The sequence below is a fragment of the Dioscorea cayenensis genome, chromosome 1 (genome assembly GCF_009730915.1).
Source record: "Dioscorea cayenensis subsp. rotundata cultivar TDr96_F1 chromosome 1, TDr96_F1_v2_PseudoChromosome.rev07_lg8_w22 25.fasta, whole genome shotgun sequence".
Lineage (NCBI taxonomy): Eukaryota > Viridiplantae > Streptophyta > Magnoliopsida > Dioscoreales > Dioscoreaceae > Dioscorea > Dioscorea cayenensis.
In genome coordinates this window covers 17519903-17534040 of record NC_052471.1, presented here as the reverse complement: position 1 = coordinate 17534040, position 14138 = coordinate 17519903, and the positions used below count along the sequence as shown (strand labels likewise).

General features: G+C 36.5%; 1 pseudogene; it reads left to right on the top strand.

Annotated features, from left to right (window-relative positions):
* The first annotated feature begins 5251 nt into the window (after nt 1-5251).
* LOC120256246 lies at nt 5252-6127 on the top strand (annotated as a pseudogene).
* The last annotated feature ends 8011 nt before the right edge of the window (nt 6128-14138 follow it).

The window sequence follows — 14138 nt, the reverse complement described above, 5'->3', positions numbered from 1 at the left end:
TCTTCAAGAGCTTTATTTTTTTGCTTCCTTTTTCTTGGAGCTAAATCTTTGTTACCTATTGGCCTTCCACATTTTTGGCATGATTTGTTTACTATTTATTTTGCTTGTAATGGGGTAATAGGTATCTCAATTCTTGCAGAAGCATTGACAGCTGGTATATATGACTTGGTTACCCTTTTTGCATCTGTGAACACATCAGGTATTTCATTTGCAATATTCTGCAATGTAATGATCCTTTGAACTTCAAGTTCACATTCTTTCGTACGAGGATCATATGTATATAATTTGGATGTATTCTAATTAATTTTCTTCCACACATTTTGAATAACCATGTCTCCCCCTAATAAAGGAAAGATAGATTCATCAAAATGGCAATCTGCAAATCTTGCAGTAAATACATCTCCCGTTAATGGCTCTAAATATCATATAATTGAGGGAGAGTTATAACCAATATATATACACATTCTACATTGTGTACACATTTTTCTATGATTTGGTGGTACTATTAGCACATATACTACACAACCAAATATTTTTCTATGTGAAATATCAGGCTCTTTACCAACAACAAGTTGTTGTGGTGAATATAAATTACATGCAGTGGGTCGGATCTGTATTAAAACTACAACATGCAAAATAGCATGACCCCACGCATTTGTAGGTAGTTTTATTCTTAACAACATTGGGCGAGCAATTATTTGGAGTTTTTTAATTAATGACTCTGCCAACCCATTTTGGGTATGTACATGAGCCACTAGATGCTCAACTTGTATTCCAACTGGCATACAATAATCATTTAATGATTTTTATGTAAATTCACCAGCATTATCAAGATGAATTGTCTTTATAGGATAATATGGAAATTGTGCTTTCAGCCTGATAATTTGTACCAATAATTTTACAAAAGCTACATTTCTTGTAGATAGAAGTGAAACATAAGACCACTTAGTCGATGCATCTATTAAAACCCTAAAATATCTAAATGGACTGCATGATAGATGTATTGGTCCACATATATATCCTTGTATTCTTTCAAAAAATTTAGGAGATTCACCAACCACCTTACTTTTAAATGGTCTAGTTATCAATTTTCCCATTGAGCATGCCAAACATGCATATTCATTATTTTTTAGGATTTTATAATCTTCAGTGGGTGCCTATGACCATTATTAACAATTGTTTATATAAAAATTATGCATGTCCTAATTCAAATCAAATTAAAATTTTAAAACAACATGTGACCCGATCATAATCAAATTAGGACAACATGTGGATAAGATGAATAAATTTCATAATAGTTGGATATATTCAAAATCACCCAAGAATACATATCCTGAGGTGATCTAAATATTAAAAAAAATCTAAAGATCAGCCTAGACCACATATCTCGAGGCGATCTAAATATATATATATATAAATAGTCAAATATCTGGATAAGCCAAGAGCACCAATCTCGAGGCAATCCAAAATATGCAAATATCAAGATCTACCTAGAGCACCGATCTTGAGGCGATCTAAATACTTAAATCTCCGGATAAGCCAAGAGCACAGATCTCAAAGCGATCCAAAATACTCAAATATCAAGATCTGCTGAGAGCATCGATCTCGAGGCGATCTAAATATTCAAATCTTCGGATAAGCTAAGAGCACCAATCTCGAGGTGATCCAAAATACTCAAATCTCAGGATCAGCCGAGGGCACCGATCTCGAGGCGATCCAAAATATACAAAATATATAAATATCAAGATCAGCTGAGAAAACATATTTCAGGGCGATCTTAAATATCCAAATCTCAAGATCAGCCAAGAGCACAGATCTCGAGGCGATCCAAATATACAAAATATCTAAATATCCAGATCGGCCGAGAGCACAGATCTCAAAGCAATCTAAATACTCAAATCTCAAGAACAACTGAGAGCATAGATCTCGAGACGATTTAAAATTATCTAAATTTCAAGATCATCCAAGAGTATAGATCTCGAGGCGATCTAAAAATACTCAAATCTTTGGGTCAGCCTATAGCGATCTTGATGCAACCACAATACCAAGATCAACAGCGAATATAAATCACAAGGCATATATATATATATATATATATATATATATATATATATATATATATATAACTAATATAATAAATTAAAAAAAAAAATAATTAGTTTAAAAATAAATCAAATCGTAAATATATATATAGATATATAACAAATATAATAAATTAAAATTAAAATAAAAAAATAAAAAAATAATAATAATAATTAGTTTAAAAAATAAATCAAATCGTAAATATATATAATAAGATAAATTAAAACAAAATAAGCAAAACATATATAATTAAAATAAAATAAAATTCGATAATAAAAAAATCAACCAATTAAATCAAATCAAATGATAATCATATGATAATAAAGATAATAAATTAAATTAAATTAAATATATATATATATATATATATATAATAAATAAAATAATATAGATATAGATATAGATATATGTAATAACAAATCAATTAATCAAATCAAATAAAAATAATAATAATAATAATATAATATATATATCTAAAAAAGATAATAATAAATAAATAAATAAGTACATATCTTATAAATATATATTATATACAAAACTGAAATCAGATATTAAAGATAATATATGTAATAAGGGTAATAAATTAATAATATAAAATATAAATAAAATAACTAAAACAATAAAATAAAATAATAAAATAAATAAAATAGAATAAATATTATATATATATGTATATAATATAACAAAAATATATATAACGTTATATATATACATAAGAGAAAGGGAGACAGGGGGTGCGTGAGAACGTGAGTGATGCACGTGGTTATCCCACGATCAACTCGATCGTTTCACAACCGCTCCAACGTCCATGCTTTTAAGGAGAATATTGAAGAAGGAAAAAAGGGGATGTTTTTCTGGGGGCGGGGGAGAAATGACAAGATCCCCTTGCGTATATCCCGCAAGTGCACTGGTTTGTCGAAGTAATAATCCCGGGTGAGCGGGTATCGAATCCACAGGGAGTAGGGAGTAAAGACACATAATTCGATTCTTAGCTATGTGGAATATCAACAATGATAAGTGTGACAATGATTAAATTCTCAACAATTAAAAGCAACAAGTAAGAGAGCAAAAGTAAGGAGGAGGTAAGGCAATCGATAAAGATGGGGTACTCGGATGATGCTTCACCTAGGATAATCGCTTCAAGTGCAAGAACTCTCTATTATGCTTTCTAATCAATGTAATGGTGAGTCATGGAAATCCTTACATACATAGTCAAAAATCTAAGGTCAACTATGCCTAACTCTATTCATATCCCGGAGGAGAGATTAAATAACCTCTCAACCTCGTGACTCGAATAAAGTTGCTATGAGCTCTAGGGATTCCGGTGATAAATCTCTTCCTAATTATAGACCTAACCCTTTGGTCCGGTGGAAGGTCCCTAACAACAATTAAGCCCTAGATACTAAGATCCCCTCAACGCTTCACCTGCATGCAGCGCAACTAAGCCCCAGCGGAGATTAATCCCTTAGACCATTCACTCTATTATGGCCACAAAGAACTCGAGGAACGGAGGTAGAATCTATCACGTCGGAGGGGAAAGGGGACGCTCATGTACCTCTTGACTCACCCTCTCAACCCTCTCCAACCTAGCTTTGTCTAACACTCGTGGTGTGTCACTCACTCACAAGGTTACCAACAAGAACTCTCAACCCTAGTGTCACTCTAGGGGTAAAATGTTCATACAATCAAGCATTCAATGTTGGAACTTACAATAAACATCAATTTATTGAAAGCATAATAAAGAAGTTCAATGAAACGAATACATCCTAGGGTTCACAATCACCCTAGTACCCACTAGGGGTTTAGCTCTCCATGGAGTTAAGTACAATCAAAGAAATCGAATGTAAAAGCAATGAATCCATAAAGAAACCCCCTCGATGGTCATGTCGATGGTCTTGTGGAGAGTCCTCTACTCGTCGCAAGGGATCCTTTGTCCGGCCTAGGATACACCTCACCGGATCGATGCCGACGAAAGCTCTCCGAATAACCTTCTTCCAAATGACGCGCGATGTCAGAGCCGTAGAACCTCTCCAGAAACCTAGATAATACCCCTCAAAACCCTAGCCGAAGCCCTCTCTCAAGTTGGGGAAAAGATGGAGAAAAGAATACCAAAATCGGGGCTGAATCGGCTTTAAATAGGGTTGGAATCGGGCGACTCCACGGGCGTGGACGGTACACGCGCCCGTGCGGAATTTCCACATGGCCATGGATAATTTTCACATGCCCGTGTGAATTCTCTGTTTCTCTGATTTCTCGGCCGACTGTGAATAGTGCTACTACTGTACATACTACAGTGTTGCTGCAGTGCTCTACTACAGTCTTCGACCTGAATAACTTCCTAATTCCATATTTTCATCGAGGTAACATAAACGGGCACACGTTTACGTCATGAATCACTTGCTTCTTCAATGATATACATGTTGGTGGAGCTCTCATTCTTATGTGCATAAATCGGAATGCTCGAGTGTGACTGCCTTTGTGCCCCTCCAAATGGATGTGCTCACTCGAATGCGAGGAGGTTGGCACACACTCTAGCATCTCACACCTGACCTATGTCTTTTCATTTGAACCTTAGCAAGATTTCCTCCAAAATAGGTGCATTATGATCCACATTGGCCTATTTCCTTCATACTCGGCCTCACAAACCTACCTGCATAAAAGTAACATAAAAACACACATATTAGTGTAAAAACCTGAGAAAAGTAATGCTCAACATAAGGAATGAACACTTCGCATTCATATCGCACAAGCACTTATCAAGAAACTCATATGAAAAAGGAGGAAAGAAGAAAAGGTCCGAAGATGGTGAGAAGGAGGATAGAGCAAAAGGAGGACCGGCTGAGGAAGAAACTAAAGACTGAGAAGCATCTAAAAGAAGATGGAACCGGCCGGAGAAGATCACCAGCGAAGAAAGAAGAAGAAAGTCTTCATTTCCTCTCCCTGTCAACATCGCTTACCGCCGTTACTTTCACCGTCGCCACCGTCACCGTCGCCACCGTCACCGTCGCCCGTCACTTGTCATCATCACCAAATAAGGTTGTCACTGCTATCTTGGTGACCACTATCTGATATGGAAAAGTAAGCCTGAAAACAAAAAAAAATGAAGAAAGAAAGCATTACGATCTCGTTCTTGTTCTTGTTCCTCACTCGAGCTCCAAAACCCTCGACGATGGCACCCAAGGCTGAGAAGAAGCCCGCGGAGAAGAAGCCGGCCGCTGAGAAGCCAGTGGAGGAAAAGGAGAAGAAGTCCGTCACGAGAAAGCTCCTATTGAGAAGAAGTCCAAGGCCGAGAAGCGTCTCCCATCCATGGACGCTGCATCTGGAGAGAAGAAAAAGAAGAAGATCAATAAGGGAAACAAGACCTACAAGATCAACATCTTCAAGGATCTCAAGCAGGTCCACCCTGATATCGGAGTCTCCAGCAAGGCTATGGGCATCATGAACTCCTTCATCAACGATATCTTCGAGAAGCTCGCCCCTTCCAATCTTCTTTGCGATTTCTCCAAGTTGCACTAAGGTTGGAGCCATTCTATCATGGGAAAGAGAAAGTCATGGGCGAAGCCACCTCCCAAGAAGCGAATGGGCAAGCTTGATACGATTTTCTGTTGCCCATTCTGCAATCATGGAAGCAATGTGGACTGCTGCATCGATATGAAGAATTTGATTTGCGAAGCTACATGCAGGATTTGCCAAGAAAATTTCAGCACAACTGTCACTGCGTTAACGGAGCCAATAGACATATACAGCCAATGGATAGACGAGTGTGAGCGTGTCATCAACCTTGAGGATGATGGTGCTTAATTGTTGTAGTATGTAATACTAGCATATATGTAAGCTTATATAAATGTCTATTATTATATGAGCAATTAAAAGTGACCCTAAGCTCTATTAAGTGAAAAAAACATATGCAACCTTTGTAAAGTGCATTTGTGTTTAAAAAGAAAAAAAAAAAACTCGCACATGTGGCACTTCAATTGGATCCAAGGCCGTCACCAAGTTCTTGAAGCACTTACGTGATGATTATGCGTCCATTAGTTTGGCGTAATTTGGCCTCTCTAGCGTTTGCCTTCATCTAAGACGTGAGAAGCATGAAAACAAGGGTCGGCACCATCCTGGTAGCACTTTCTGTCAAGATTCCTTGCTGGGAGGTTGTGACAATGGACTTCCGGATGAATACTAAAGGCCTCATGGAATTCATCACTCTCAAAATCGGTGAAGACCGAAAGGTCTTGAATAATGAAGCCTTCATCTTTATGGCTTTCTTGACCGCCTACATCACCACTCCCATTGTCATGACATTGTATAATGAAGTATATGCAAGGTAGTGGTAGCAATATATAGCAGCCTTACAAGATAAGCATCAACCTATATATATATCTTTAAATTAAAGGGAAAAGTCAATTGAGTTAATTATTATCAGGGGTGCCTAATTAGGCTATCCAAACTCTACTGTATGTAGGCCATCTTGTATGAATAACTAACTATGACTAGACCCATCCATGCATGACATGCATAATTATTTAACTCTTCATGTCAGACATATATATATAGAGAGAGAAGTTTATCATATGAACACCATTACCACAACTAATCTAATGGAGGAGACACATTAAGCTTTGACCTCGGGATTGGCATTGGTCCGAGGTACAACTCATCCAATGAGAAACTACATGCAATTCACCATCTGTGTGCTGGATAATAATGTTTGAGAGTGTAACATTATGGATGTTACTAGATATGAGCCTGAGAGGTTGATATAAATATATATATATGGCCAAACAAGCTGGTGGAGTCTCTATCACCCAAATATGAAAGAATCAAAGCATTTACAAAGGCACCTGTTTCTCCATATTTTATATAAAAAAAAAATAAAAAGAAAAATATGCATCTTTGACTTAAGCACTGAAGTAAATGAATGATAAGAAATGAATGAGGACCATGCTATAGTATGCATGCATGCTCATGATGTTCAATATATATATTTTCGGAAAATGGGTCCTACCCAGGTGCATGAAGCTTTGCAAAGAGGACACCTACAAAGAAAATGAGAAGCATATACTCACGGGCTATCATTCATCAAAGAGAAGAATTTTCAAAAGGATGGTCCCACCATGCACATGGGATGAGTATGATAACATGGATATATATATATATATATATATATATATATATATATATTTAAAACAAAAAACACCCAAAGCAAGAAAATAAATATATATATATATATATACTCATTCAAAAGCAATAAAAAAATGTTCACCTCAAGGCAGTGGCGGTATTGAGACATACAAGATAGCAACGAGACATGTAATGTGATGACGATGCATACATAGAAGTTATGTTCAATATATATATGGATATATAAAATCAAAACCAAAGCAGCCAAGTCAAGACTCAAAATATGAAAAGAGTCAAGAGTTAAAAATTCATATAAATCGACAATTGGACTCATAAGTGTCAAGACATCATAAGTCGAAGACCCAAAGAGTTCCACAAGTCAATATTTGAAAATCTATATAAATCGACAATTGAACTCAGCAGTGTCAAGATATCATAAGTCAAAGACCTAAAGAGTTTCACAAGTCAAGACTTGAAGGAAGCTTCACAAGCACAAAAGCCGAAGCTTATGGAAAGTCAAAATCAAGTTTATGATTCATCAACATAGAGAATCCAGAACTTGAAATACAAATCAAATCAAAAGATGAAAAAATGCCCAAGACATAAGTTCATAAGTTCAGATGATTTCAAATTTCTTGTATTTTCAATGGAATCTATGAATTCATATTTATTGAAATGAATGAAATTAATTGTCACAAATTGTTTCCTTTTTCACACTTATTTCTTAATCGGAGGTTCCTGTGATAATGTCCAGGGTAATTAACATTAAGGGGTTGCCCCTAATGGAAGTCATGAACCCATAATCTCTTGAAGTCATAAAAAATTTTTGTGATCCATTTATTTTAACCGGCCTAAACCCTAATTAAAGGCTGGGTGAGAAAAAAGGAGTCCACAACAATCCGACCCATCATAATAGCACCTGGATGCCCAAGTATTTCATGACATAGTTAAAATATTTCCGGATCATTAACTTTTCTTGTGATGATCATATGTGAGTCCATCATTAAAATATGTGTATAATATAATCCTGAAGACATACAAGGGAAACCTTTCAAGTACAATTTTTTGGCATAAAATAACTTGAGTAATATAAAGATATTCTTTTCACTCTTTATCAACCGTATCTAAATGATATCCATTGAGACGTATATCTTTAAAACTTAAAAGGTTTATTCCTAATTTTGGAGAATTAAAGCATTTTTAATTTGCAATGGTGTCCCATTTGGCAACACTAGTGCTGCTCTACCAAAATCTTCAATTAGGCCCGATGACCCATTTATTGTGGCTATAAAAGCATTTTTCATTGATAAGAATGTAAAATATATTTGCTTTGATAGGGATATTAATGGAGGAGAAACACATCCACATTTAATTCTTAATGCATCGATTCATAACATTTTTTTCCCAAACATTTATTTTCATCGAACTTTTACATTTTTGTTAATGGAAGTTAGAGTATATATATAATTCTAGTTTATTTTCATCAAACTTTTGCATTTGTGGTAATTATAAGGCTTTAAAATTGAATATCTTAAATTTGCTTTTTAAATTCTCTTTTATGAAAAATTCTCATAATCATAATTATATGTAACTCTCTGAAATCTTGATTTGCTAACTCCCATGATTCTAGAGAGGTAAAAATTATGCAACATATATTTTATAAATTTTTTTAAATAATACTCTTGTGATTTGAAAAGTCAATATTGTTATTCAAACTATTCTTGTGATTTGAAAAATCAATATTGTTATTCCAATAGACAAAATAAAAATAAAAAATTGAAATATGTAGTTGTTATAAACTACTGCATTATTTTAGCAAATGCAATAGTTGTAAGAATTGTTGTATATCATGATAAAGATGCAACAATTATTGGGAACCACTACATTATAATGAATACAAAGCTGTTATGAACCGTTGCATTTTTTCCAACAATTACAGCGTTTGAATAATTGTTGCATATGAAGACAAATATACAATGGTTATTAAGAACTGATGCATTACAATAAATATGTAGTGGTTATGAACAACTATATTATTTTAACATATGCAATGATTGTAAAAGCTGTTTCGTATTTATCTTAATATGCAGTGATTTTTCTAATGGTTTAGGTCAAATGTAACACTTAAATGTAAAGTTGCCTACAACGAAATGAAACCACTACAAAACTTCTACAATAGATAGCCTATTAATATAACAATTTATAACTGCTAGCTATGAGGTAACTACTGCATAAGTACATTTATGCAGTAGTGAATTAATTATAAGATCACATGTACATGTTACTCAATCTCAAAGTTATTGAACATAAATATTCAACAATATAAGACAAAGTTATCAAAAAAATATTCATTTATCAAAGCCCTATAACATGTGTTATTAGATAAGCTAAAATTTAAGATATTTGCTTAATGTTAAAGAGGCCGATAAAATTGAAAACTCAAGATATTAATAGTGTACATTAGGTTTATAAAAATAAAAATTTTAAGTTTCTAAACTATAATTTTATCTCATATACATCGATTAGATTTATACTAATCTAATTATATATTTTAAAATTAAGAAAACAATTTATTCATATAAACAATTTATTAGAAGTAGAAATTAAATATATTAATTTAAACAATTAATTATTTGAAGGTAGAGAATTTTATTAAAACTAAGGCACACTCAAAAGCATTGTTAAATTGTAGTAAAATGGGTAAACTTTTAAATCTATAGCATGCGTTATGTTTATAATTTAAGACTACATTTCAGATATAATACCTAGTTTAGTCCCTCTATTATTTTGAAATGGCCTTTTAGCCCCTCTATTATTTTTCGCCATCAGGAAGTCCCTCTATTACTTAGTTTGGAAAAAAATGTCCCTCCTCCTAACTCTATCTGTTTCTCCGTTTGTGAGACTGACATGGCATTTTTCATGAATAAAAAATTAATAAAATAGAGGGACTTCATAAGGGTGAAAATAATAGGTGAACTAAAGGGCCATTTCAAAATAATAAAGGTACTAAACCAGGGTATTATACCTTACTTTTTCAATCATGAAAAATTTTACGCCGGCCTCACAGACGAAGAATCACATGGGCACTAGGAGGAGAGACATCTTTTTGTCAAACTAAATAATTGAGGGACTTTCTACGGGCGAGAAATATTAGGGAGACTAAATGGTCATTTGAAAATAATAGAGAGATTAAATTGGGTAATATACCCTACATTTCACATCATGAAACTGACAATGCCCCTTGCGTATTACCCGCAAGTGCACGGGTTTGTCGAAGTAATAAATCCCAGGTGAGTGGGGTATCGTATCCACAGGGAGTAGGGAATAAAAATACTAAGATTGCTACTTAACCAAATGAAGATGAACAATGATTATGTTGATGAAATGTAATGTAAACAGAAATAAAAGAAACAAGAACGAGAGGCATAAATAAGTGAGAGGAAAAGCCAATCGATTGAAGTGGGATACTCGGACAATGCTCCCTCTAGGACTAATGTTTCAATTGCAAGACCAACTATTATGTCTCCTAATTGATGTTTAATGAGCTGTGGACATCCTTAAATACATGGTCCCAAACCTAAGGTCAACCGTGACTAACTCTACATTATACCCCGGTGGTGAAATCAAACAGTCTCAACACCTCATACTGTTTAAAGTTGCAAGACGCTCTAGGGATTCCAAGTGATAAACCCTATTACTATGTGTAGATCTAATCCTTTGGTCTAGGCGAAAGATCCCTAGTCACAATTAAGCCCAAGGTGCTAAAGTCACTTCAACGCTTCACTCTGTTGCTCTCGCAACTAAGCCCCAGCGGAATTCATCCCTTAGCACTTCACTCTACTATAACCACAAAGAACTCTTGGAATGTAGAGGTAGGATAAATCACATCGGAAGGGAAAAGGGATGCTCCGCTACCTCTCGACCCTCTCCAGCCTTGCTTTGTCTAGCCCTCATAGTGTGTCACTCATCCACAAAGGTCACCAAGATGGTCTCTCAACCCTAGTGTCACTCTAAGGGAGAAATCATTCAACAAGCATTCAAGATTAGAACTCAATTAGAGACATCAATTATGAAAGAATAATAAAAGGTCAATGAAACAAAAACATCCTAGGGTTTACAAAGTCCAAGTACCCACTAGGTGGTTTAGCTCTCCATGGAGCAAGATACAATCAATAATAAAATTGAAAGTAAAAAAAATAATGCATAGGAAAACCCCCTTGGTATTCATGTCAATGGTCGTGTGGAGTAGCCTCTTCCTCTCCAAAGGTCCCCTTGTCCAGCTTAGGGCACACCTCGCCGGATTGATACCGACAAAAGCTCCCCCAATAACCTTCTTCCAAGAGAAGCACGGTGTTGAATCCATAGGACCATACCAAAGACTTGACAAAAGCCTCTCTAAACCCTAACTGACAGCCTCCAAAAAGATGGAGAAAAGTTGGAGAGAAGGATGAAAGATTCCTCCCAAAATTGGGTTGAACCACGGCTTAAATAGGGCTAGAATCGGGCATCCACATGCCCCTATGGATTTTTCACAAGGGCCTGTGGAATTTCCACATGGGCATGGGGAATTTCGACACGACCATGTGGATTCTCTGGAAACCAGATTTTCGGCTGGCTGTGAACAATAACTGCTATAATGTATTGCTGTAGTGATTTGCTACAGTGACCTGCTATAGTACTCCGCCAAAACACTCCCAATTGCACACTTTTCATTAAGGCAACATAAACGGGCACACGTTTATGCCATATATCACAACTCTTCTTCAATCAAAGGCCTCATTGGTGAAAATCTTGCTATCAATGCATAAGTCAGGATATGCAAATGTGACTGCCTCGTGTCCCTCCAACTCATTGTAATGCATGGAATACACGGAGGTTGGCACACATTCATGTATCTTAGATCCCCACTTGTGTCTTCGTGTTTGTTCCTTCCAAGATACCACCAAATAGTGCGTTCACGATCTACTTTTGCCTTCTTCTCTTAATACTTAGCTTCACAACCCTACATGCGCAAAAGAAGACAAATACACATGTATTAGCACTTAAAACTGATAAAAGACATGCTCATCATAAGGAAAGAACACTTCGCATTCTTAACACACAAGCACTTATCAAACTCCCCCACACTTTAGCTTTTGCTTGTCCTCAAGCAAAAATAAAACATTGAAGCATAGAAGAAGGAAAAATTGAAAGTGCTTGGCCTTAGGTTCACCAAAGCATGCAAGGAGAGCATTCTACAACTAAGGAAACTTTCAACACTAAATACGAAAAATCAATGCTCTAGCTAAAAACTTGAATTAAAAAGGACAACAAACCCGACATCGTGTAAGTGTGTGTAAACTCACTGAAGTAAGCCTGAAGTATACTCCTCAAAGTTCTAAGTACAAGCATAACAAAACAAAAAGGATGGTAGTAGCTTCACACATCCTCTAAGGTAGCCCTTTCCGAAGTGGCCTGACAAGGTCCCCTTGTGTATATCCCGCAAGTGCATGGGTTTGTCGAAGTAATAATCCCGGGTGAGCGGGGTCGAATCCACAGGGAGTAGGGAGTAAAGACACTTAATTCGATTCTTTGCTATGTGGAGTATCAACAATGATAAGTGTGGTAATGATTCAATTCTCAGAAATTAAAAGCAACAAGTAAGAGAGCAAAAGTAAGGAGGAGGCAAGGCAATCGATAAAGATGGGGTACTCGGATGATGCTTCACCTAGGATAGTCGCTTCAATTGCAAGAACTCTCGACTATGCTTCCTAATCAATGCAATGGTGAGTCGTGGAAATCCTTACATACATAGTCCCAAATCTAAGGTCAACTTTGCCTAACTCTATACATGTCCCGGAGGAGAAATCGAACAATCTCAACACCTCGCACTCGCATAGAGTTGCAATGAGCTCTAGGGATTCCAAGTGATAAATCTCTTCCTAGATTTAGACCTAACCCTTTGGTCCAGGCGGAAGGTCCCTAGCCACAATTAAGCCCTAGATATTAAGATCATCTAAACGCTTCACTCCATTGCACGCGCAACTAGGCCCCAGCGGAGGTTCATCCCTTAGACCATTCACTCTATTATGACCGCAAAGAACTCGAGGAACAGAGGTAGAATCTATCACGTCAGAGGGGAAAGGGGATGCTCCTGTACCTCTCGACTCACCCTGTCAACCCTCTCCAACCTAGCTTTGTCTAACGCTCGTGGTGTGTCACTCACTCACAAGGTTACCAACAAGAACTCTCAACCCTAGTGTCACTCTAGGGGAAATGTTCATACAATCAAGCATTGAAGGTTGGAACCCACAATAAACATCAATTTATTAAAACCATAATAAAGAAGTTCAATGAAGCGAATACATCCTAGGGTTCACAATCACCCAAGTATCCACTATAACCATGGAGCTAAGTACAATCAAAGAAATTGAATGTAAAAGAAATAAATCCATAAAGGAACCCCCTCGATGGTCATGTCGATGGTCTTGTGGAAAGTCCTCTACTCATCGTCCAAGGATTCCTTCATCCGATATAGGATACGTCTCGATCGAAGCTCCCCTACTAACCTTCTTCCTAATGGTATCACTATGTTGGAGCCGTAGAACTTCTCCAAAACCTTGGCCAATATCCCTCGAAACCCTAGCCGACGCCCTCTCTCAAGTTGGGGAAAGGATGGAGAAAAGAATGCTGAAATCGGGGCTGAATCGGCTTTAAATAGGGCTGGAATCTGGCAACTCCACGGGCGTGGATGATAGACGCGCCCGTGCGGAATTTCCAGACGGGCGTGGATAATTTCCACACGCCCGTGTGGATTCTCTGTTTCTCTGGTTTCTCGGCCGTCTGTGAATAGTGCTGCTACAATACTTGCTACAGTACTCTGCTACAGTCTTCGTTCTGAATAACTTCCCAATTCCATACTTTCATCGGGGTAACGCAAACGGGCACACGTTCACGTC